This window comes from Pezoporus wallicus, unplaced genomic scaffold (assembly GCF_028554395.1).
Source record: "Pezoporus wallicus isolate ANWC-B61680 ecotype Strahan unplaced genomic scaffold, APGP_CSIRO_Pwel_v1 contig_6789, whole genome shotgun sequence".
Taxonomy (NCBI): domain Eukaryota; kingdom Metazoa; phylum Chordata; class Aves; order Psittaciformes; family Psittacidae; genus Pezoporus; species Pezoporus wallicus.
The window spans coordinates 2,593,305-2,620,655 of NW_026637361.1; the positions used below are offsets into that span (position 1 = coordinate 2,593,305).

General features: G+C 38.9%; 1 protein-coding gene across 7 annotated transcripts in view; it reads right to left on the minus strand.

Moving 5' to 3' along the window:
* Positions 1 to 27,351, minus strand: part of SOX5 (SRY-box transcription factor 5) — a 643,908-nt gene that overhangs the window by 426,368 nt on the left and 190,189 nt on the right. For all 7 annotated transcript variants that reach the window (XM_057405230.1, XM_057405225.1, XM_057405229.1 and 4 more), the window contains exon 3: positions 23,823 to 23,885. The gene's annotated coding sequence lies outside the window, so the exon portion shown is untranslated. The remainder of the gene's footprint in view (positions 1 to 23,822; positions 23,886 to 27,351) is intronic.

Genomic DNA, 27,351 nt, shown 5'->3' on the forward strand with positions numbered 1-27,351 from the left:
CCTGCCATGCACCTCTCTGAAGACCCTGGCTCGCTCTTCTCAATCCCCTCCCCACAGGACTGGGCAGGCTGCTATTAAGAACTCTAAAGCCATCTCCTCTCCAGGCTGTACCAGCCCAGCTCCCTCAGCATCTCCGCACAGTGCATGTGCTCCAGCACCCAACCACAAGCAGGGCCTTTCACTGAACTCATGCCATTTGTCAATGACAGTCTTGTTCTGTGGGGCCAAAACTTAGCCCTGTATTCTGGGTATGATCTAACAAGTGCTGAGCAGAGGGGATGATTCCTTGCTTCATGCAAGCTGCTGGCCATGTCCCTGTTGATACAGCCCAGGAGGCCATTTGCTGTCTGCTACCAGGGATCTGCTAGCTCATGCCCAGTTTGGTGTCCACCAGGCTGCACATGCAGCCCTTGAAGCTCCTTGCAAATCTTGATTCTGGCTGAGCTTTGTCGTTCCTGATGCCATCTCTGTATGCCCAGGCAATGTCGCATAAGCTACTCTTTTGTAATTCAAAAAATTGGGTTTAACTACACAAGTGATCAGGATGGCTTTATTCTTTTAAAGGCACCTGAAATAATCTTTTTCGGGTTTTTTTAGAATTCAAGATTTGATGAAATGTTCTTCATGATAACATTTTTGTCAAAAAAAAATCCCCCAAATTTGATCTATTTTATGACTAAAATTGAACTAGGAGAAAAAAACCCAAACCCCAAACCTTGAGTTTTTATCTGCAAGATACTCCATCAATCAAATTAGCCACCAATTCTGTGGTGTAATTCATAGTGCACTAACACTACAATCTCTTTCCCATTCAAGGATCCCAGGCATTTTCCAAACAACGCATCATATATTTTGCACTAGGAGTACAGGGAGCAGATGGAAGCATGGGTCTGGCGCAAGGTCACACAGCATGGCTGTGGTCATGCCAGGCATTGGACAAGGGGACAGTCTGCCAAGAGCCAGTTCTGTGACTTAAAGATACTATCATCTTTTTCCAGGGATTATGGCAGGATTTTGATAAAGAATTTTCTACTGAAAGCAGTATTTTATTCAGCCTAATAACTGTATGTACTCATCAATGTCCTTCCATAAATAAAGAATGGCACTGCTGTGCCTGTACAACCAAGATCCCATTTATACTAAAACGTATCAGATTACTATAGGGTCAAAATGTGCACAGTTATCACAGATGAAAGAACAGGTGCTTTCTTGGTGACTTAATTAAAAAAAGGGAACTAGGTAAGGATTTTACCTTAAAAGCAATCCACCACCTGCAGAACTTGGTTTCTGAGAAATTTTAACATATAAATTGAAAATTTTATGTTACGTAATACAAAATAGACAAATATTACCTCTCTTTTCAATTCTGCAGAACTACTGTAATCTTTCACGCAACTATAACAATCAGGAAACAACAGTATGGTAGAACACCTTCATGAAGGGGCATTCAGATTTCATGGTCAAGTACATGAAACCTAGCATGATACCAAGGGCATTGGCAGGTCCTTGCAGAGCACTTACAACAAAGTCTATTTTTCTAAGTTAATTAACTTGGCAAGGCTGAAAACAGAAAATCAACATACAAATTATGCCAGATCAGTAGCTTGCTTTTTATGTGAGTGGCAGCAGAGCAGCAAGTCCTATTTATTCTTTTAACCTATGGATAACTAATTAAAAACAAATTCTTTCTGTTATCAACCTCAAATGGCAAAACCCTGTGACAATTTGTTTCAAAAAGGTTCTTCAACTCCCATACTGTTGGATGCTTATTGGCTTTAAATCACTATTTGAAACTGAATCTAGCTGAGAATCTTCTCACTTGTATTTTAAAATAATACATCCTTTCACCATGGTGCAACTAGGAAATGTATGAACAGAAGAGCAGAAAGTCTTATTTCCTGAATTATAACCAATGTCTAAGAAAAAAAAATACAAGTTTTTGAATATCCAGAATTTTAAAAGTTTCAAACTTACATAAAAAAAAATCTCCTATTACTACTTAACACATAGACAAAATTAACTTAAATTAGATGTTGCCTTGCTAAAGACTTCCCCCCTTCCTTTATTTTTCTCTTTTTTTTTTGGGTGGGGATTGCTTTTTTGGGTTTTTGTTTGTTAAAAAGAACAACATTTTCACTCTCAGTATAAGCCAGTGTTGTCTCTTAACAGCCTCTCAAAGATCACATTTCCCTACAAGGTTACCAGTGGCAAGGGACCACTCAGCCAACGGCTTTGACAACATTACAGTAAATAAAACTATCTGAAAGACGTTAGTAAGTTAAACCTGGGACCTGCCCAATAAACAGCTTTATTCCATCATTACACAGTCAATAAGTCTGCACTGGGTCCATTGTGGTCCTATGTTGCTACGAGCAACCTTTTACCACTTGTTACTTCACCTTCTGCTTAAGCTACTTATATGGCATGTGAAGTAAAAAAAAAAAAAAAAAAATGCATCAGAAGGTTAACCAGGACTAGACAAAAGGCTGCAAAGCTCGATCAAGGCGGGCATGGATCACTGTCTTCTCAATAACGTCTCTGTCTCCCCCCGCCTGCTGCCCATCACTGCCATTGCTGCGCACGCACGAGCTCCAGCTTCGAGCCATAAATCTTACAAAGTCACTCAACTGACAGCCTAATAACATGAAAGAGGTATCTGCAAACAAGATGGTTTCAAACCACTGCTGGTGACCCTGAACAAATCAGGGCCCAGTTTCTTTTGCAGCCTGCGTTTCTCCCCTTCAATCACTTAACTGGGCAGATTGATGTGACACCGCAGAAATAAACTAAGCTCCCTCTTGCACTCCCTCTCCCTCCCCAGCTCTCCTGCTTTCTAGTGTTCACTAATGATAAGATCTGTCTGTCTGTATACACCAAAAGTCCAATGCTCAGAGTCCTCTGGGTGTCAGAAATGCAGCTTCCCAACAACATAGAAAAAAACCAGCCCTCACCACAAAAAACATTTCTTGCCATCTTGTGTTTTCATTTATTATGTAAGATTTTCTTAAAAAAAAAAAAAAAAAGGAAACATGAGAGACAGTAATACCCATCTCTCCATGAACATAATGGCCTAATACCCAGTGAAAACACAATTGCAAATTGCACCCTTTGAGAACATAACCAGAATACCATAGCATTTTGCACGAAGATGGGAGCATTTCCTTCTACCCCTCTGAAGCACTTCTATCTTCCACTGCGCTTTAAGCCACATTAGTATCTGAACCCCTTCTACCCTTTAAAAGGGGTACAAGCACCAAAGTTTGAAGTGATTTTTAGCAACACCCCACCCCCCTCATGACATCAAGTTAAAAAGACATCAAATGATTCAACGATTATGCTTTTTCACAGCACAGAATGACTATCAATCCAGACATCCTAAATCCCAAGGTAATAACTTCTTTGAAGGAGGTGAAAACAAAAATAAATAGCTGGCATGAAGAAAAGCAGATACAGCCACCAAAACAACCTGCAGGTGAGCCTCTGCCTGCTATCCTGTTCAGGCAGACTTTTTCGGAATACTATATAAAAATATGGCAAGAGCAAGTAGAAATACACATATTTATTCATTAAAAATATTTTTGTACTCTTAACATTTATATATTTGTATTATTACTTTTGTTTCCATTATCTCTCTCAACTTTGTTATGGAAGCTTACTAGACAAAGAATTTGAAGACTGAGAACTTTATAAGCAGTGCTCATGACAGAAAAGCCAAACAAAGAAAAGTTGGGAATTTAAAATATTACACTGATAGACTTCAGCCAGTTTCTTTTGTGCTTACACAAAACCTTCTGGTTCTCACTGACAATATTACCACATCTGGGCAGCAGACTAATCTTGGTTTAGGTCAGCATTAAGAAACAGTGGCTTTAACACTGCACCTAGCAGCAACCTATCTGGCCTTCTCTCCAAAGCAACGTGATGGCCATATTTTTGAGGACTAGACCTCAGAAAAGCACAGGGAAAAAAAGCATTCCTACAGATTGATGTCACTGTTTTTTACAGCTGTCTTGACAAGAAAAAGGGCTAGCAATATAATGTTATAAAACAAAGTAAAACCTCAAAACCCATATTAATGCCAACTTTTGGAAGATTCCAGCTTCTGGAGAAAAAGGAGATGCACCCAGCAGCTGACATTTAAGCAACACAGGATTGTTCAAGTTATGCTTTACTGAAGAGTGTAACAGCATTATGCAGAGATGGCCAAACTACACACAAACAGACCAGCTGGAGTACCAGAACTTAGCAGTGGCTAGCCTCCTTACCAAGAACTGTAAGTGTATTTTTATCCATGCCACCAGCAGCAGTAGTTATCTAAAACTGATGGCAAGTTTCATGAGCCTAAAACTGTATCATTTTTATTACTGGCTTGCCATCAGTGATCTCTGAAAACCTTGTAGGATAGCAGGAATCACAAGCTTAAATAAATGTAGGAGTAACCAGCATCCAGAATAACATTTTACAAAACTTATCAGAACCTCTAGAAAGCAGTTTATGATGGGAACAGTCACCTAATCTGCTAAGGTCATAGGGGAAATAAACAAGATGTGTCCAATGCAGCCAGCATCGTCTTAAATCCTTTAATGCCATTGTCCTGGGTTCAGCAGTAGCAGTCATGTTTTTCCTTTGTGGTAGCTGGTGCAGTGCTGTGTTTTGACTTCCAGCCTGGGAACAGTGTTGGTGAAGCTGATGTTTCCGGTTGTTGCTAAGTGATGTTTAACCTGACCAAGGACTTTGTGAGGCTCATGCTCTGCCAGGGAGGAGGGGAAGCCGTGAGGAAGCAGAGATGGGGCGCCTGACCCGGGCTAGCCAGGGAGGTATTCCATACCACAGCACGTCATGCCCAGGGTGGGGGGTAACTGGGAGTTACCCGGAAGGACACGGGCTTCCGGGTGGGACTCGTTTTCTTGGCCGGTGGTATCGTATTCTCTTCCCTTGTTATTTTCCCTTATCATTGTTGATAGTAGCGGTGGTGATTTGTGTTGTACATTGGTTGCTGGACTGTTCTTGTCTCAACCCGTGGGAGTTGCACTCTTTCGATCCTCCTCCCCGCTCCTCCGGGAGCGGGGAAGGGGAGAGCCCCGGTGGGGGGGGGACGGACAGCCCTCGATTTTTGTCAGCTCGGCACCACTCACTGGGAGTGAGTGAACAAGTTACCTGACTGGGTTTAAACCACGACAGCCATCCATGTACAATGAGTTCAGAAACAACAAAACCCACCATTATCTCTCAAAGAGGACTGACTCAAGAAAAGCCATTGTATGCATTTACATTTGTAGCCCAGGAGTATGTAAGTGAGAAGAGACCTGAAACCAATTCAGAACCTGGGTAGGCATGCAAGTGAGGACAAAATCACATTGCCAACGTTTAACTCCTAAATCTAGATAAGAAAGTCAACACACCTAGAGAGGTACTGGGATGATGCCCCATGTTCAAATTCAAGCTTTGCTTTCAGTCTTACACCTGAAAACCTGATGTTTAGGGGCTGGTGTTGCTGAAGATGCAGTACTGGGAAAAAGTTCTTTCTAGCTAACAGCTCTTCTCCAGCAGCCAGTGGCTGAGATGGTTCTCATTGCTTCAACAAGGTTCATACCAGACTGGAAATGATTATTTAATATCTCCTATTGAAATTTCACAAGAATAATATTGGTTGTAAAGCTCATAACATACTGAAATTCCTAAATCTTTTGTCTGAATTGTGTGACATTTCCATTAAAAGGTTTACTAAATTTAGAGCTGATGTGATTCCTATGCAACCCTTATGTCTGGAGAGATTTGCACTTTGGTATTCTCATGCAAGTTTGGAATATTTCTACTGATAAATATTTCAGCATCAAGAGTTTCTCATCTCTCTCTTTCCTTTTGCCTGTTAAAACAGAATACTCAACATACTGATACTTTTTCATTAGAAGTATCCAAACTTACTGTGCTCCTTAGAGTGTGAATTTGACCCACTTATTTACACTCTCAGAGTTTTCTTCTCTTCAGACTGCTTCAGCTGGGTCACGCTGCCTGTTTTACACCACTGTTAGAACATGTTACCAGCCTGCCAGTTAGGGAAGACTGATATCTTTCCCATTTTCCCATATTGTCCTGAGGTTGTTTCTATCCATCCCTCCACCCCAAAACACTCCAATGAAAACAAAACCCAGGAGAAAGCTGTCAAGAGTGGAATAAAAAAAAAAAACAAACAACACAAACAAGCAAACAAAAAAAACAAACCCAAAACCATAAACCCAAAACCAAAATCAAAGCCATTGTAATCAAAGATGTGAACAGAAGAACGTTCTAGTAGCTTCCTGCACACAAAAAAGCTAAGGAAATAACTAAAGAAACATATACTGTATATGTAGCCTGCTGAGAATGCTATTTTTCAAACGTCCTCAGCCCAGGATGGTCTATTTGCTGCTTTGAACTTATTTAATAATATTAAGCAAGAACACTTAACTATCTAAAAGAAGGATCAGTGGCATAAATCAGACATCATTTCACATATTTCAGGATCAAAGCTGTAAGGCAAAATGATTTGTGAGGACGTTTGAACAGCTCTAATATATCACAGTTCCTTTTGAAAGATACTTAGGCATATTAGTTGCCCAAATGATGATTTCTTTGCAGAGTGGTAGCCAAAAAGAAAAGAAAATTGAAACTTTTCATTCACGAATTGGTTTCGTCTATAACCTTGATTTATGTACAGCATCAAACAAAGCAGATGAAGAATACCATGAATTTGAATTATCAAAATTAAAACCAGGAGAGTGAATTGATTTTTTTTTTTTTGCAAATGATCAAGTCTAATCTAAGTGACCAGCACAGAAATTGCATAATCAGTAGCCCATACAAGTTAATAGGAGCTATATCACCAATGTTCAATATTACACTCATATTTCAAACTTTCTAAAATCTGTCGGGATGGAGCATGACCTACAGTACTGTTTGTCTTAAGGATAAGCACTAGCTGTAGTGTTCCATTTTAAAGCATATTTTTCCTCGTTTGCAAAACTGCTTGCCATGGTGGATTGCCCAAGAAATATGTTAGCTTAAAAATCTCTACTGAGAAAGGCTGGACCAGATGATTTTTTGAGATCCCTTTTAACTTCGGCTGTTCTGTCATCCTGTGAAAAATGGCCATCCTAAAACCTCCCCACACACTAATGCTCAAGATCAGAATCAAACTTTTCAAGCTTGTAGGTGTTGAATATATAGTTATAAAAAGGGAATTTCAACTTATTCTAAGCCCTTCCTCCTCCACCACCACTTCCCTTGTCCCCTGTCCCCCGTTCCCCCCCCCCAAAAAAAAAAAAACGCTTATAAAAAACACCAACCCCTTCTTTGGGCAGCTAGTCTAGAAAATGCAATTCAGACTGATGTGTATCAGTCTTTGAAGCTAAAACATTTGTTACTGATTTTCTCTAAAAATCCAATATCATCTGTTGCTCTCTCATCATATGTCTGTACTTGTCTTCAGAGTTTAGAAAAAGCTAGCTCCCAGGTTTGAAAGAGCTAGCTACCAGAAAGACCCAGGCTCACAGCTGCTTGCGTACCACACTCAGGGTTCAGTTATCATCAAGGATATCAGGTTGCTGGGAAGTCATTACCAGGTGGTTCCCTCATCCTAAATCAGTCAACCTGGTGAACATCTACTATTCATGAGAACAGAGGTAAAAGCCATAGAGAGAGGTGAAGAGTATTGCTGAAATCAGGCACTAGAGCAGTCTTGGAAATCACTAACCTCTTTTGAGTGGAGGATGGATCATCACTCAGTTTCAAGCAAAAGCAACATGGAGGCAAGAAAACCAATGGGAAATTAATATTTTCAGAAAAAATTGTTCAACGTTTACAAAACGTCATAGCATTTAATGCTTTATAAAAGTCTGTTTAGTCAGCAAGTTATTTAAATTAGCAAGTCTAGAGTCACAATTCTAATTCCCTGTGAACAGGAATTCCATTTCTTTGTTAAAAAGTAATCCCATATCCTTCTCCCAAGATACGTACTCACAGACAACTTTACCATAAATGGCATCATTCACTAATGACAGCAAAGAAGAAGGTTAAGGAATACCTATTTTCCCTGTGATTTCTGTTCCATTAGCATACAGAACCCATTACATTCAACTAGACACCCAAACATTTTTGCTAAAGAAAACTAAATACTCTTAGGTCCAACATTCTCAATAAACTAATAACAAACTTCTGCAGGAAACAAACAATAATTAGAGCTTATGTAGAATCATTTTGAGAGTATTCTAACTTATATTTAAACGTACTTACAGTTCCCTGCTGTATGTTTTATGCTTCTTCCATAAACTCTTTGACATTGAGTCCACATCATTAAAACAATTACGGATAAGTTTGAGATTCGATATGCACTGAAACCTATGAGAGGACTACTATGCATTGTATGCACCCTGAACCAGGACCTCATAGGCTCATGATGTATTAGACATTCATAGAGACACTCACATGTTCTTGTACTTATGCATACACACACAAACACAGAAATTGGACAACAGACCAAACAGGAGGTATTTATTACAAATACATCAGAAGAACAAGAGATGGGTTTATCAATTATCGATTTACAACCAGCTGATAATTTTAGACATATCCACGTATACTGATGTCATAACAAACTTACTGGGTCAGCTCAAAGTCTGCCTCAAACAGTGTTGGGTAGCAGATGGCCAGAGAGGACGAACATACAGTAATACTCAATATACCATCCACAAGCATGGAGGGATATCTACCACGTGAACTTCCTCAGCAACAGCTTGCATTTCTGTGCTTAACAGTACTTACTGGATTCTTTCAAGAACTTTTATTACATACAATAACTTGTTAACAAAGGCTACTACAGCTTAGGTATGCTCACCTAAACTCTGGTAGGCAACACAAAGATACATACTTCTAAGGGAAAGGAGGTACATAGAGAAACATGATTTACATGCTTAACAAAATAGGAGTACACTGTTTTGGTATTTTTTTAAATAACAGCATTTGAAAAAGCTTCACTTCTATAAATGCTGTAGTTTGAACTCTGCCCTTTGCTAAACATCGTATCTGAAAAGGCCTTACTGTAGTATAAAGCTCAGCTGCATGTTTAAAATGTGCCTGACATATGGGGAAACTTTCCACAGATTAAATGATACTGAAAATAATGACTAAACACTGAGTCAGAAAAAAGTAACAAGGAGATATATGCATCCTTCCCATCCCTCCACTCAGCCACCCCAAGATGTGTAAAGAAAAGATAAATTGCACTATTCCATAAATTAGAAGAATTATAGAAAGGTCAGATATCTAAAAGAGAAATGATATGCTGAGAAATATCTGAAAGAGTGTATAGCTTTAAGAGGACAGTTAATATTTTATGTTACAATAACTCAGAAATATAGGAACCTTAACTTTATCTGGAAATACAACTCTTTGGATTCAAGTAAAATACTGAAAAACCTCATCGATTTGATTTTGTTTCTTTTTGAATGGGATTGGAATGAAGGACAGCCTCTAATGCTCTGTTATCTAATACCCCAGCACATGAGCAGTCTCAGTTGGCAAGAATGCTTGGGAAGTAAAATTCCTCTCAGAAAAACATCTCTGAGAAATCAATTCAGCACATATGTAATGCTAATTGTTATGAGTCAGGGCTCAGAGCAGAAAAAGGTAGTCGAATCAATCCTGAAAGCAGTAAAGCAATATGATGTTCCAAGAACGAAATGGTAGAACTATTGAAAGCAACGGTAGTTTTGTATAGCTTCAAAAGGCGTATTTTTTGGACAGCTTTTAGGAGTAATGAAAATGAAAGCAGAAGAACTTCAATATCTTAATATAATAACTTTAGGCAAACTAATCTGTTAGTGCTAACAACACAAACCTGGAGATGGAGTTAGACAAACATATCAGAAAATGTGTGAACCTTTACAAATACGGGTAAGACCCAAAAAATATTCTCAGCTGAAAAAAACTTCAGTCATTTTAGGATCCCACCTTCAGTGGGCACATGCCTGCTATTTGTGATGCCCAAGGCTGATCACACTGGGCTTGCACAGAGCCCTGAGAATCTCTGAGCCCCAGGCACGTGCAGAGAACAGGGCTTACCCCTGCAGTCAGCGCCCACACTGAGGTGAAGGGACAGTGGTTTTCTGAGCCACTAAATGTGGTGGGAAAGAGAAACAAGGGAATTACTAGATTACTGAAAACAACAGTGGAACGAGGTGCTGAGGGATATCGTCAGGAAAGTGAAAATTCCACAGAATCAGGAGAGGAGGATTTCAGAGCTAGGGTTGATGAATAATGTGAGAAGGTAACTGTGGCTCTTACAGGACAAATGGGAAATATGGAAAACTTGAACTAATAGTCTGGAGGAGCAAGATGAAGACAAGCAGAGACTGTCAGCATCCACTAAAATGTGGAGCCCAGAACCAATTTAGTGCAAAAAAAGCCAGTAAGGTAAGAAGACTATTAAGAGTATAGACAAGCCATGAATTGACTGGTGGAGATGGGTAAACAGGGAAAACAGCTTAGGAAAAAAAAACTGCACTCCTTCCGCAGCACTCTGACAATCCTCCCTCTCTCCAGAGTGATGAGAGGGCAGCAGCCTATAGCTACACTCCTGTAGGCAGAAAGGAGCAGAAATCACTGCAGCTGGATGTGAGGTTCTCACAATGACAACGAGGAGTCAGTATGATGGACAGGGTGACATTTCCCCCCCTTCCCCCATACATAAACTCTTCAGGTTGCAAAGTGAAGCATTGAAAGAGAGAACTGCGGGATTTAAGTTGACTGTGCAATCCTAATTCATTTTTCTTGTGCATACGTATCATGGTAGTTTATAAATATGTCAGTCTTTTTTATCTAAAATGTCACCCGCAGGATATATCCTGCTTGCTTAACAAACAGTCATTTCATATTTTGTTTATTTTCAGCATTTGTTGTGAAAGTCCAGCCTTATTTACTCTGTGTTATTCAGACTCCTTTCTAATAAAGCAGCTCCTTTCTGGCCTTTCTGCAGTCTCCCATTAAGAGAATCTTCATGCTCTATCAAACAGAGCAGTCTACCAACATGCACACCCACAGGAGGACTAAATTAAGGTTGCACAAGTTACCTTAATTGTGCCTTTCCCCTCCACTCCCCCAATTTTTCAGTGGGCTTTCAGTCTTGCTAATCAGCACTGCCTTTTGTGGTTGATACCTGAATATCACTGCAGTGCACTGAAGTCATGGCTTCTTTAGTTACTGTAAATTTTGTTTAAGATAAAAGTTGCACTAAGATACGAAACAGAAAGGATGAATAAAAACAGTAATTAGAAATGTAGATTACATCCTTCCAGTCTACATATGAATAATATTATTATGCCACTGAATAGTCATGATACTTGTTCTAGTCTTTGGAGCATATACCTACAAAGAAATGAAAAAGAAGCACTATGTTTAAGAGTTTAATGATATAAACAGATTAGACTTGCAAAGAATGGGAAGCAAACAGATGGAGAGGAAACTCAAGAAGAAAACCAAACCCCACACACTCCGAAATCCCCCAGAGCAGGTCACTGGCAGAACTAGGTCTCTGCAATCCCTGCCCAGTACCGCCTCCCTGAGACCATGCAGCCCCTCTCTGAATTGTGGGATGGAACCAAAATAATCTGTGGGGCTTCAATGGAAAATCAGGAATACAAATCAAAGTCTCCTTTATTTTAATGTGCTAGTGGTACTAAAATTCACTTTCCATTCTAATGTACTGGTATTAAATTTGCCATTTTATCATTAAGATTACTGTTTCCCTACACATTTGCAATAGCATCCATCATGATAGTATTGAAAGGCTTTCAACATCTCCATTTCAGTTAAATGAATTGCATAAATTCTCTTATTTCTACAGGGGGCAGGAGGCAGAGAGGATAAGAGGCTCTTAGCAGGGCTTCCATAAAGTTAAAGATGCACACATCTGTGGAGTTAAAGGGGCATAGACTTTGCCTAAATCTGATTCATTATCTTCTACCATAATACCAAGCAGCATTATCTACTGTAATATCTAGCATTATCTATCATAATACCAAGCAGCAAGTATTAATGTAAAATCTTTCAAAAAAATCTTTACCAGCAAAGAGGAGTATGTAACTTTGGCTGTTTCTATGGATTTTAATTGATTTTTAATCTGCTGATGGTAGACTGTAAATAACTGCTCAAAGCACACACAAGTGTAAGTCAATAGGAAGTTTTATTAGTTTGCTTGCAGAGAATTATAGCAATGATGGAAGGACTCTGAAGCATGCAGAGGCCCACAGCCTGAATGGTTTCTCTTCTCCTCACAGGCTGTTTGAACACCGCTTCCATAAGGGTTCAATTCAGCCAGAATTTACATTAGACTTCCGCACCACAGAAGCTTGGGATGGCTGCAAAGAAAGTGCTAACATTATTTTAATTTTTTTTCTAGTGTAGAATAGGGCCCTAATTCATTGGCAGGGCAGCCAGTAAAAGCTCTTGTATACAGCACACCTTGTCTATAAATCATTTTACAGAGTTACAGAAAAGGTTCTGAAACAAATTGTCTTTTTTTCCTCTCGTGTACCAAAAGGGAAGGAAAGGGTTGTGCATGTAAAAATTTACTTTTTGCCACTCCTTTTCACCCCTTTAAATGGCCTACTGTTTATATTTTTATACAGGCACACCGGGCAAATGTTCCCAACACCATATCCATGTGTTTTTCTTCACATCAATTGTCTTGCAGACCTTTAGTTTGCACTACCTATGTACAATGGAAAGTTAGGACCCTTGAAATATTCCCCTCAGTTGGCAGCCAAACCTTCCCCCTTTCCACATCCCCCTAATTTCATTCTGTCATTTGAAAAGAGGTCAACAAAGAAATCAAGTTTAAAAGAGCTAAACCAAGAAACATCTTATTTTTAGCGAATCTGGGCTATCAAAGTAGGAGAAGAAACAAGAGAGCGCCTTTCTTCATAACCAGCCTGGGCAACACCTCTGCTTCTACCCCTCCTTCCCAGCAACGCACCCAGTGATAAACAGCTCACAGCAACACATATATGCAACATCAACACCCTTGATGCTTTGAAGAAACCCTGAGAATAGTTATCCCATGCTACACTCTTAGTCCTACAGCTTGGCACTAGATATTTATGTGACTCACCCAGAAGCGGAAAGTAAGAGAACAGTAAGCAGCAGAAGTGCAGCAGAATACACTGTCAGTCCCACCAACCACCACAGACACTTAAGGAAGTTCTTTCAGCATCTTGTTTGCAATTTAAATAGACTACCAAAGAAGTATTTGCATACTCACAGAAAATAAGAAAAAAAAACAAAAAAGCCAAACCACAACCAGAAACAATAGTAGATTTTCTTAGCCAATCTCAGAGTTTGCAAGGAGGTTGGCACCATCACCTTCTGCTCATCTACTCAAACGAAAAAAAAAAAAAAGGAAGCTCTTCACCTAAGTGTAAAACTCGCAACAGCTCAGCATAGAAGAATGAAAGAAAATGGCAAAAAAAGGTCATATAAACTACAAATATATCAATCGCAGGACCTTTCTTTAAGAGGTCTTTAGCAGTTATAAACTATACCCAGAAATTACTCACTTCACTGTCCATTCTTTAGTCAACTCTATCTAATTCTTGGGCCCTGTGCATTATCAAATTTGTGGATTAACTGTATATTAGTGTAAAGATGGCTGAAGTCACCCAGTATTATTTGTAGCACTCATATCGTCAATGATGGAGTAAGTATCTGACTACATATCCCTTGTGGCAGTGGAAGATGACACACATTTTATCACGTTACCAAAAGCACAGGACTCTTCAAGACAAAAAGGAAACCATACCATTGTAGAAAAAGAACAGTAAATGGAAAACCAGAAGCTATTGAGATTAGAATGTTACCCATTTTACCTTCTTTATCAAGATAAATGTGTTACCTAATGACAGAGAAAGACAGTGTCTTGGTTTCATGCCTAATTTGAGAAGAAAATATTTAACATAAATAATATTTATGAAGATACATCTGGCCCAGATTCCATGAGGGTATCATGAGGGTCTTAACACACTTCTAATGTGAACTGCAAAGAGAAGCAGTGACATCTTCATGCACTTAGATAATTTGCCCTGTTGTACTTCTTGAGAATGTCTTTGTAATTGGTCATTGTTAATAGCTCTAACACACAAAATTGAGCCCACAGATTGCTTGCAAAAGTATTTACTTTGGCAATTATCTATGTGTCATGATCAGTCAAGAAATTTTATTTCTGACTCGTGAGAGGTTAGCACATATTTGAGAGAAGAGGAACACCACATACAATGCCAACTGAGATATTTTCCAGGGAAATTCTGATTGTACCAAAGTCCTCAACACTTTTAGGGATGGTAGTTGTTGCAAAGATCACCAGTCTTTAGCTCCCAAAACCCTCCCAAACATTTTGTTCCTTGACTGCACATAAGAAAACCAAAATAACTTCCTAATGACATTCTGCATTATTTGACTCTCAGGTTAATACCATGGATAGATTCATACACATAAAGATGTGCTTCAGCAAGCCAATTATTTTTCTGTTCTGTTTTGACTACAAAATAAATGGTTAAATCCACTAGTCACTGGCTCATAAAACAATTTGTTGAAATAATGAATTCAAATATACTAATAGGATACAGAGGTTCACCGTTAATTGTTTAATCCATAGCTGCGTAATACTGTAGTGAATTATTTCCCCCCTTTTTACCCCTGCTAGGAACTGACACAAGTACAATAATTAAAATAAATTTCAACACAACCATTTGGAAAATTGCCAGCTTTTTCAAGAACTTATAATTTTCTTCCTCCCCCTTTTCCCCACGATAAAATACAGTTTTGACATCTTAGTAAAAAAACAGTTGCAAACTGTTACTTACAATTTAGGGAGCAAAAATAAAAAATAAAAAAGTCACTGTTTTAATCATGACCTTTCATCTGTCCTTGATTTGGAGGGAAGGGGTGGGGAAATTGGCCACTTACAGAAATAATCCCACTGGGCTTTCATCTCAGTGATTGACAGCCTCATGTGGCTAAACACATTCACAATTATAAATAAAAACTACCCCCCTCAAAATGGCAGAACTTACCCTCCATCAAATAAAATGTGCTTGGAGCAAGTATAGCTTTTAGTGGAGATGGTGAAAATAATCTTTAAAATACGCAATAAATATCAGCTCTTCTGTACTGTCCATCTCCAGCCTTGTTTGACAAAAGGATCCTCCCAGTTACTATGCAATGCCCGGAACAGCTAAATACTGGCCATGTTGTTATTACAAGAATGAAAAACATTAATAAAAGCTAGTGTTAATAGTGCAGTAAAAATATATGGCAATAGGCTCTCTTCAACTTAAGATCATATGTAAATATGGGCTATTTGAAGAAAAGTACAGCTACACTATTAGCTGCGGTGTCCTTATAGATAATTCCAAAATGTGACAGGTCACTTTGTGTTTGCTTTTTAAGACTGTACTAAAACAGTGCCTTGTTGGCATCTGTCTGAGCTCACAAGGAACCAGCTCAGTGAGCTAAACCCCCATAAAAAATGCTTCACTGTTTCCCAAAGTCAGTTTTCTGCCTGCTTAAACTTTCTGGTTGGGCTAACAGTGCGGTAGAAGAGCCCAGCACCAAGCAAAGAGGAGCTGCAGGAGCATATGGCCAGGGCAGAAGGGTGGCAGAATAGAGCTGCCCCTTTCTTCAGGCAGCCTCCAGCTGTAAGTGTGGATATGTGCATCACCAAGCCACACACCAGAAGGGGACTTTGGCTCCTGGATATACTGCTGAAACCTTCTGCCACCTCTTTCTCGTGCCTTGGGTTCTTCAAGGGAAAAACAGTTATACTGAACCACACCTCCCTTTCTAAAGGGCTCCAAGACCATCGAAATGGCTAGAGTACCAATAAAGGCCAACCTGGAAACAACAACCAGCTCCCTACTGTAGAAGTTCCTAGCAATTCTGTGAATATTATGCCACTCTGCAAGAGGCAGAGGTGAATGCATTGCAGAGCACAGCCTCTAAGCTGTGAAGGTGACATGTGAATCAAAGAAAGGAGTTGTCAAACAACTATTTCAGACTCCTTCGTTTCCTAGAAACTTATTTCCAAAACCAAAAGTCAAAACCAGAGCAATTTGACAGAACTGCTATGTAATGATCACACAAGCCTCAGTCACTTTGGAAGGGAGAAGACCTTCTCTCTTTCCCCTTTGGTGGACTCCCTATAAACCACTTCTGCTTTTGTACTGGAACCACACCAAAGTCACCAGGTGAGAGGACACACAGAAGCTTCTCGTACATGTGCAACCCTCACAGACACTTTAATCAGGCTTTGTAAATCAATCACTGGGTTACTATAAAATTCCTACAAACACTTTGTTTCAGACAGCTAGTATAAGGTATGAGTTTTACTGTCTTGAAGCAGGCTCAAAACTTTCACAAGCCTTCTGAGAAAAGGGTAGGGGTTTCCCCTCTCCTTCCCACCAGCACACCACCTCCCAAAAGCCGGGGAGGCATCGAGCCGAGCAATTTGGAACAGGACCTGCAGCAGCAGATCGGCCCAGGCAGAAACAGCACTTGTCTGTCTAGGTAAGATCCCTGCCAGCCTTCCCGCTAAAATTAGAAAATGGGCGACAGTACCTTGGCGACTGTCACTTGCTGGAGACAAATCTTTAGCTCTTTCCACAGCCAAGGGGTGGCATTTTGATTTCTGCCTGCCAGCTCCAAGTCGCAGCAGTACCTTCTTATCGGACGGTCTTTTCGGCAGCAAGACCCCTGCCTAGCATTGGCTGCCTGCTCTGCCTTCCACCTCGGCACCATCCTTCTCCCCAGACAGCAGAAATGGGAAAAAGCCGAGTGAGGGGCAGCATGGCTTGAAATGGGTGAAACTTTCCAGAGGGGAGCAACAATTTTTGCTCACCACAGCTATGTCAAGAAGTAAACTCAGCATGGAAAAAGGCATGCCCATAATTCACACAGCTATAGCAATATCACTTTTTAATCAAAAGATCTCAACCCCTTTCACATAGATCACAAACACTAAGCATCACAATATTCCTGTGACGGAGCAATGAATTATTGTGCCTGCTTTTATTAAAAGTATTTAAGTTGATCTATTACCTATGTAAGTTACAGATATATCCTACTGTCACAATCTCAAACACATTGATCCTCACAAATCTTTGCTGAAGTAAGGAAATGCTATTTTCTCCATTTGGGGTAATTGGAAACTCTGGTGCAGACAGACTACAGCCAGATGTAAATGATCTAAAAATCTACCTAATCCCTGGGCCTCCACTTTCAACGGGTTAGGCATTTCTAAAGGCCTAGAGACATCCAATAGGACAACACTAGGTTAGGGATAAGGCAGAACTTAGGCCTAAATTCTGGTTGAAAACTGCCCTTAATGCATTCACGTATCTTTTCTGCTTTACTTCTTGCAGCCAAAGCACACCATAGAGCTCTCTGCTAGAAACTGAGGCTGCAGTCAAGCATCACAGAGGACAGCCCCACATGAGCTCAGCTGCACAATCAGGGCTTCAGACCATCAACTCTCAAAGTAGCAATCCCTCCCTAATCCATAAGTGAAATAGAACACGTACAAATATCTGTAATAAGAATAAAAATAATGGAAAAGTTTTCATTGAAACAAAATGCCTCTCAGGTAAAGGCCTGATACTGAGATGTTACTTCTTCAAGAAAAGAAAAAATTAGTTGCCTTCCTCCCTTAGTTGCTTCATCTTCCTCATAACAAACTATTTTGTGATCATTAAAGAGGTATGCACTGTAGAAGTAATGCTGACAGTAAGAAACATAGAGGCTAAGCTTTTCATTTAGTTTCTGAAAGTGAAAAATCTCTTGGGTAAAAAACACCACCTCTGCTTTTTCTTAGCTAGATATGGGTTGAAGCACTTAGTGTTTGGCTACGTCTGCATGTACATTATAAAATTACCATGCTGTTACAGTTATTGTTGACAAACCTCTTCAAAAGATTGTGTTTTCTGTCAACTGTGAAACGTAGCATGTTTACACAAAACAGAAAATAAGATGCTCCTCACCCTACTGTTTGAAGTCCACACTTTATGAAACTATCATTAGATTGTTACTTTACTATAAAAGGTTTGAAAAAAAATATTGCTCTCAGAAAATTACACAAAACCCATGGGTTTTTTAATATATATATTCAGGTCTCATTTACCCTTATATTTGACACAAATGAAAATAAAACAGCATTTTAGGCTCCTGGAAATGACAATATCATGTCATCTAGATAAGTAACACAAAGCTATTATTGAAATTCTGATAGCATTTGCTTACTGGTAAAGGAAAATTACCTGTAATGCATAGTTTAAATAATTACTTTTAAACAAAAGCTTCTTTTCTACACTGCTTATTTATCTTCTGAGACCAGCTCAGCAGGGTTACGTGTTTTATTAAAATTGCCTTCAGATTGCTAATGGTGGGGTGTGTGTTAACACAGAAGAAAGGATGACCATTTGACTCCTGTTCCTAACACTGGGAGTTGGTCCAGACACTGAAGAGCCAGAAGTCTGCTGTACATTTGAGTATGTTACCAACACTTGGTTTCCTAATGATAACTGGCAATGGTATTTCAGGATGATGGGTCAGACTTAATCTGGAAAGCTTATAATTGTGCTTACAACAGCAGCAACAAAATCTGAAATCCCTTTTACTAACATTTCACTTGATATCCTGTCTTCCGACAGGAAATTATTTTGTAAGCTCTTGCCCAATATTTCTTTGTTCTCCTTCTCTTGCACTCAACCTTGGATGTTCCCCTTGCCATATCAGGAAATGGCATAACAACTGTGAACTACTCTGTGGTGAGTTTATGTGGTGGATAACCAACACAAATCATCCAGATAACTTTCTGGTAGATCTTGCTTCCTCTCAGAGGAAGACACAGTCTAAATGCACTTTGATCCACCAAGTGTAGGCACTGAAATCTGAGGTTCTCCTTCCAGAGAAGCCGTGGAGCAAACACACACCTGCACCAGTGGCTGCAGCTATAAGCCTCAGGTGGAGGTCTTATCAGCCCCATGGGAGCTCAGTTTGAAGCTTGGTTTGGTCACTCTTTCCATCACCATCAAGTTTTTCATGTGAAAAGCATGTGCATCCACATTATCACATCCTTCCATTATGCAAGTTAATTTGCTTGATTAAATCTTTCTATGCTTATATGTGCTTACTTATTCACATAGTTAGATTCCTCTGTGTTTAACATTTTTTTCCTTAAAGTGACTAAAACTCTAGAAATAAAAACCTATGATTTTTCACATGAGCAAACACCACAAATGCTACTTACACTTCAGAACTGAATTTGCTAAATAAGGTGGTCTCTTTTCTCTGTTGAGCAGGTATCTTACTGGAAGCAGAAAAGGAGACAAAACCTTCTTGGAGCTTTGTAAAAGATCACAATACTGGCCAGAGAGAAAGCAGGATTTTTCCATTTCATTGGCCCTGTATTTTGGAGAAGCTTTCCTGAAAGCTGATATTTGCTGGATTGTTAACTAACTTTTAAATGATGCTTAAAGGAAACCATTAAAAATGCTCATTAGCTGATTTTGACAGATTCTGAGGTGCCCACAACACCATGCCAGCTTTAGAAGGAGACTTACTCATGACCTTTGAAAAACAGTCCAGATACACACTGCTTCCAGGTAAACTGGACAAACACCTCCCCGTGGAAAGCAGCATAATTAAACATGCACAGACAGATGGAAAGCTCTTGACCAATTTATTTTTCCTAAATAAAGAGCATTTCCCCTTTCAAAAAAAAAAAAAAAAAAAGAAGAACAAGAAGTTAACACCCACACATAAGCCTCAAAGCCAAAGAAAGGCAAAGCTTTTCAGAAACCCTGCCCTTCAGTGGGCTCAACTACACCAGGGCAGGTGAGATCCTGCAGACCAGGACTGGAAACAGCAACAGGACTTTCCACTGGGAAGCCTGAATGAAATGCTTGAGCTTTTAACACTGATTCACCCCCACTAACCAGTTTTCAGAAAGAAAATAATGCACCTAAAGTGTACTCATGTACAGGACACATATAAAAACCAACTTGTTCATTTAATTTAATTTTGCCAAGACTCTAGTGACACCTTCGCGCTCTCAATCTCATCTCAGCTTCCCTAGCAACACTGCTTTTAGCAAGAGGTCACATTTGATCAGTCATCTGCTATTCCTTAGACACATGATTTTCATTGCTTGTGATGCTTAGGCAAGAGATCTCCACCCATCCCACATAATGTGATACTCAAACCCATCAGGATTACTTTAAAAATATCTGGTCTTGGTTGCATTGAAACTTTTTTAGGAAGAGAAACTTAAACAAATAGTTTTTGGTTGTCAGAATGGGTCATGTGAAAGGACATTTCACACGTTTTCAGGTGCACTCAACTTCTTTAGTTACCCCTTCCTGTTTGATCCCATTTTCATGGATGTATCAGTGGAGGATGCGCATTATTTTAGCTTGTGTAATCTGTGAATAGTCTCCACTGATTCTCAGTTACCTGAGATACTGCTGGGTGCAAAATGAAAGGATAAGAACTTTATCCCAAGTATCTTCAGTGCTATAAATTCATTCTAATTCATTCTTTTAGGTGACTGTTCTTGCAGTTGAAATCCACAAAGACATAATCACCCTCAAATATGAACACTCCAATGAAAAATCACAGTATGTTTGGACTTGCTCCTTTACACCTGGTGAGTCAAATATTCAGTCACACAGAGGTACCCCACTTACCAGCCACTCTTGCAAACAAGTCCTGGTTACAAAAACTAGCACAAAACAAACTATAACTAGAGCCTCCATGCAAATAAAAGAGCCAGATCTCAAAGTTGAGGATGACACAGAAAACAAATGGTGTGCAAGAACAGGGGCTTCCTCCCTCTCACAGCCACACTCAGAAATGTATGCAAATATTGTGAGCTTGCAGATTACCAATTTAGCAGTTGGCTTCATTTTGAGACTTTCTGGAGGGGAAGTAATACAGTAACAGCAATTTCTCCTAGTCCACTTCCCACTGTCGCCATACAAACAGACTCAAATTCTCAGGTTGACCGAAACCAGATCCAGAACAGAAAATGGGAGTATAATGAGAATTTACCAACCTAGAAGCAAGATCTGAGGTGAGCATGCAACCTCAGACAAACTTCGCATTGTTTCATAGAACTACACTCTCAGTGGGTGTCCAAATTGCAGACTACAGATTTAACATGCTTTACCGCATCTGTGCGGAGGAAATTTCTGCAACTGTACCAATACCCACTCTTTCTTATCAAAATCATATAGAGGGGAGTCATAAAAATTCTAACTTTATTTGGGAAAAGGCTGAATAATTTGTTTTTAATGACTAAGACAACCTACCCAGAAAAAATACCATCATCCCCCCTGTTTCGATCTCTGCTTTTCATTTCTATCAGTAAGACACGTTCTGCCACATGGTTCAATTTTTTTTTGAGATTAATCTTTCTACTGTCATTTTTTTTTTTAAATATGAAGTTAAACTGCAGGGGTAAACAAGGATATATACATCTCTACATATATTTGTATATACATGAACATGCTGTTTTTGACAGTTGTCTTCTCCACCTTTCCATGTCACTTGTTACCACTAACTCCAAACTCTTTGTAGGGAAAACCGTGTCTTTCTATTCATACTGCCACTTACAGTCCAAATTTGATCAGAGTTTACAGTAACATAATGGTTATATGCTAAGGAACTGTAATAAGAAATCACTTACTATTCATGCTGCGTGGAAGGGCACAGCTATGAAAATCAAAAGGAGTACATGGGAAAAAAAAAATTGTAAATATTTGAGAGTTGAATGTATCCTGATCAAAGGCAGTGGAAACAGAGGCTGAGCCTGAAGAATTATGTCAAGTCTGCCATACTTTAACTACCAGTTCCTAGCAGACTACTAAACTGTTATGAAATAGCACAGAAACCGAGCTTTAATACTAAACATATGACCCAGCACACATAAGGAGACAGCCTGATTCATTTCACTGGTTTGCTTGGAGATAATGTAACTTCACAGCAAGAAACAGATGCCAGTATATGGTTCTGAAAATTTCAAGAAAGCACTCGCAAATTAAAACAACAGAAACATCCAAACCCAGAAGATAAATTTTTCCAAACCAAACAACTCATCCCTAATCATCTTCATGTAGAGCTTCATAGAGGTCTATTAGTGACATACGCAGTGAAAACACAAATACTTCATTCTCAGACCAAAAGTTTTGCAACTGAAAATCTGTTTTTACAATGCTGCCATTTAGTTAACACTGATAAGTCTTCTCATAAGGGCTAGGGACCAAATTATTTCAGATTAGAAAATGATTTATTGTTTTATCAGCCACGAACTTCTTTTGACCTCCGAGTTTGGGCCAAGCTTGGTCTATGTGCCTGCAAACTCTCAACCACAGGAGTTAGGTATTTCTCATGTGATGTGTTGCTAAAATCCCCCTCCAAAAAGCAGTACAACAGTGCTACGCTAAAGGTTGTGCAGATGAGTAAGGGGGGCACTCGCTGCCACAGACCTTATTATCCCCACGTAAGACAAAGCATGATAGGTGGACCCAGCAGGAAATTTCAAATGGGCAATACTTATTTTGGTGTTATTTACATCTTCTGGAATACTGAATATTAAAATTGAAATGTATTCTCACAAATTTGTAGGAGGGGGAGGAAAATCAAGGGTTCTTGCTACAGCGTGCTATGAAGAGAGGCAGAGAAGCAGAAATACATCAGTCACTGCCTGCTTGGATAAACTCTGTTTTTTAAGACAGTCACAGTGACTCGTACTGCAGTTTCACTCAGGCACATCTTGCGTATCAATAGCTTTGTCTCAGTAAGAATCCAGAAAAGATTGCAGGACAATTTATATAATTGACTGGATCAGTAGCTACACCTGTTATTAAGATTACTTGACACAAGCTATTAAACAACTACCTGCAGTTGTTCATACCCTGCCAATATTTTGCTATTTTGGCTGATTTATCTATGATGCATGAGGGCCGCAGGCTGAGCATTTTGGAAACAGTACAACTTTTTCCAATAAAAAGGTTAAGGAATATTATGTTTAAAATTCTTCAAGCTCTTTCTCTGAAAAAAAGCACTCTGGCACTTCAAGGTTCAGAGGAAGGCTCAAAAACTGGTAGCCTGTTTGTGGCTTTTGTCCCCAGATGTATCTCAAGTAAGCCCCTTGGATCAATCTTTGAAACTGCAGTTCTTAACCGCAATGCTTGGCTTTCCAAAGTTGTTATTGTCCTTTCAGCACAGTTTTTATATGAGAGCAAGTGTTGTATCTTGATTATACTGCATTCCACCTCCACCCTGTTTAAAAACCATGTAGAAGAGGAAACGAGACTAAAGTAATCAAATGAGTCTTCAAAGAAGAGAACACAACAAAGTTACAGATATCACACAAGTACCTTAGTAAAGAATTTCTTGAAGTTATGCAAACACCAGCTCAGCTGCCCACACAACAGTTGTCACCCCTGAACTGGCCAACTTTGTCCAAGTACATGCTGCCACCTATTATTCCAGATTATTATTCTCCAGCCTCTATTGCATTTCTCAATTCACCCTTTCCACGGCAGGGAAGCAGTTCTGCCCTCATTGCAGGTGAGGAACCAACAAAGTGAAGCATTTACCCATGGTTATGCAGAAAGGCTGTGAAGGAAAACAGAACTCAGCCTGACTCTGCAGGTCATGGGCCAGCCTTGTCTCTCAGAGCTGAGCCAGCCCAGCTGGAACCACCTTGCCAGTAAGTAAGAAAACACATGTCTTACCTGCCAAGTCTCCCAGATTAAATTCTCAATTCCTCTTCTTTTTATTTTCTTCTGATTCCAACACTGAAGGCAGGGAGGAGAAAGAAAAGAAAAAATATATCAAAGGAAGAGCCACAACCATCTCATTCAAAACTTTATTCACATTCAGTTTTATCCTGAGAAAAAATCTCAAGGAAGTAAGTGGAGTTTCTCCAATCATTTTTCCACAAATTCAGGTCAGGCCCTTAGCAAAGGTCTCCCTAAAATATGAGATGCTGAACCTTAGAGCAAGACCTGCAGCATGAGGAGGAGAGGGGGGATCTCACTACAGGAAAACTAAACTGAGGGAAGCAAGGAAATACTCTTATTTCCTTGGAAATAAGAAAATTATTTCCTTAGTAAAAAGTATTTCCTAAGGAAATACTCTTATTTCCTTGCTTCCTTAATTTAAGTATTAAGGAAAAGATGGGGATTAGGATCCCAATACAGCAAGGTGCTTATTCACAGAACTGTAGTAATACATGTAACTTTAATTAATTAGAATTCTCTACTTAGACAGACACAAACTCACACAGGAACCTTCAGGGCCTACAGAGGGGGGAAAAAGGAGAGAGAGAGAGAGAAGCAAATGGGAAACTGAACCACAGTTAGCTGAAATCAATAGAAAGACTGACAGCAATTTCAGTGGACTTTGGATCATACCCAAAGCAGCAGAAGAAAAAAAGATGAAGCAGGAACAGGGAGAATAAATGAGAGAGCAGATTAATAACTCCAAGAAATATTATTAGTATAACTTGAGAATAGCTGGGGAATTGCAGGAGGAGGGTTAGATTCTGATCTTCAGGCTCATAAATGCTGGCTTGCTCCATCAAGATCAATGGAGTAGTTTTAGATTTACATCAATGTAACTAAGAACAAAATCAAATTAAGGAGTACAGAGTAACTGGACAAAAACCAAGCATTATTGAGCGTTCCAACACTGGGAGGCACTCAGATACTATAGTGCTGAAGGCCATGTTAGTAGATTGATTAAATGTTTGATCCATCAGTAGGAGATTTATCCAATATGGAGAGGGAACAGAGAGCTCTAAGTCAAGACTTCTAATCAGCTATTATTTTTATTTTCTGCATGCTATAAATATACAAGGAGATGCTTTATAGGATTTGCAGTAATAATAATTCCCAATTGTTTCCCATTCTTGAGATTAGTTTTAATGTATTTCTTCAACATTTTAAAGGTATTTGCAGAAGTATTTTGAAAAAAAGTTTTCATAACAAAATCCTAGACCTTTCATGTTCTCATTTATATCATCTCTCATTTGAATCTTACAGACGGATACCAAACGCTATAAAAACTAAACCCAGAGCCATTTATACTAGGACACATGCACTGTTTTTCTTGGGCAAACAATGGAGACTTTTTCTACACTTCATTGCTCAGCTCATGAGTTTTATATGTGACAGCGTGAAAGTGGCAGTTTCTTTTTAACAGTTTCATGCTTTCACAAACACAGACTAGTTTCATTCAGAAACTTTCACTAGAGCACTGACATTCAGGTCAGGTACCCTCTGCCTCTGTTCTAAAAACACAAACTTTAACAAAATGTAAAGGCTGTGACTTGAGTTAATCTGTCTTACCTTTTATTTATTTTTATTTACTTTTTATTTACTTTTATTTACTCATTTCCTTCTGAAATAACTGCAATTATCACATTGTACCTAAGTCCCTACCACTGGGATTTCAAATAACTTTAATATTACCTGGTTTCACTACAAATAAAAAAATTATTCCATCCAGCCTCCATTTCATTTCCATTCCACAAAATCCACCCATTTCTAATGATATTGGCAACAAAGCTAGTCACATTTTGTGACATCTCTGTCACACACATATGCATGCATCTTTCCACTTTTTAGTAGATAGCCTTCGAGGCACAGAGAAGAGAGAGCTACTACTAGTAACCCAGGTAAATCTATTTAATCTCAAATTGTAGAGATTTATGTTTAAACAAGTGAAACAAGAGGTTCTGTCTAGTTGCTGCTCCTACAGGTAGATTTTGATTAGCAATTACAAATTCAGTCCTTAAATTCCAACTGATAAAACTAAAAGTTTTTTCTTTAAGTTCATAAATGATAAAATAATTTTTTAAAGTCCCTCCGAGGGAGAATACCAATTTCCTTTTGGAGAAGATAATGTCATTGTCTGGATTCTTTTGTAATAGGATCTACCGAGACTTTTCAAAATATAAGGCAACTTTGACGAGAACAAGAGAGAAATTCCCTACAATGCTGTGGAGCAGTAAGCGAAAAGCTACACCTTTCCATATAAAAAGTGAATTTGTTTTTCATATGCACATATGTTTTTCATATATGTGCATTTATAACAGGGTTGTGTTGAACATAGCATGACACACAAAACACTGTCCAACTAACATTCTTCTACTAGTTTGTGTATCACTGATGAGTGAAAAGACTTGGATCCTATTCCAAGACCTAATGATCACAAGTGCAATTAGTCAACCTATTATTATAGCATTTATAGCATTATTTATAGCATTTCCCTGGGAGTTACATGGGTTTTGATTACCAATGCTTGGCTGTAGTGGGATCAGAAAGATATGACACAAAACACTGTGTTAGGGAACCTCAGAAAGTTCCACGTGCATACTGATTTCAGCATGTTTGCTCAACTTTAGTCAGAGATTAGCCTCTTAAGTATATTACAAAAAAAATTCTGCAGAATACAGGTTAGTAAATAGGCCACCAGTGCATGTACCTATGACCAGAACTTAGAGCTTAGTGTCTTGGATGTAGCAGCATTTGTACTTGAGAATTATCATTTGCTACATAGAGGAAATGGAGCAGAAAACTTCTTTGTAAGTCACCATTTCCCTTTCTTCCATCTCCCAAAAATAAACAAATTAAAGATATTGTGAAAGATTTACAGTAAGACCCATGCAAAACTTTCACCACAAAATGTAAAAATCCCTCATGCTTCATTACAAATCTGAAAAACAAGGCAGTATCAGCAAACACCTTTCACACAATGATTAAGTGTCAAAACAGAAACTAAAGAAAAGCTCTGAGATCGTGAAATAATTATGATTTTAAGAAGAAATTATTCAAGGTAGAATGTTTTTATATGTTGTGGCCAAAAGCCCAGGAAAATTAATATTTTCAGAAACTGAAAATCATCTCGATGGCTAAGAACTCTGACATCCCTAATTTATGTTTAGTAGAAGTATATCTTTAGGTGCAAACAAACAACTTGTCTCAACAGTTGAAAAAACTTTATAATTCAAAAGGATTTCTGGGGTTCTGGAAATCTGAAGTTCATCTAGATTTTATTATACAATGGAAAAGAAAAAAAACAAAGCAAGCCACCTATATTAACCATCCACAAAATCAGCATCTGCTTTCCTTCCTCTATTTTGGTGATCAGCAAGACTTTACTCTGGAAGTAGTCCCATCACTTCACCGATTCCCCTCCCAAACAATTCTGGGATTCTCAATTTTGTGTTTTTCAAGTCCTAGATAGTGATCTCTCAAA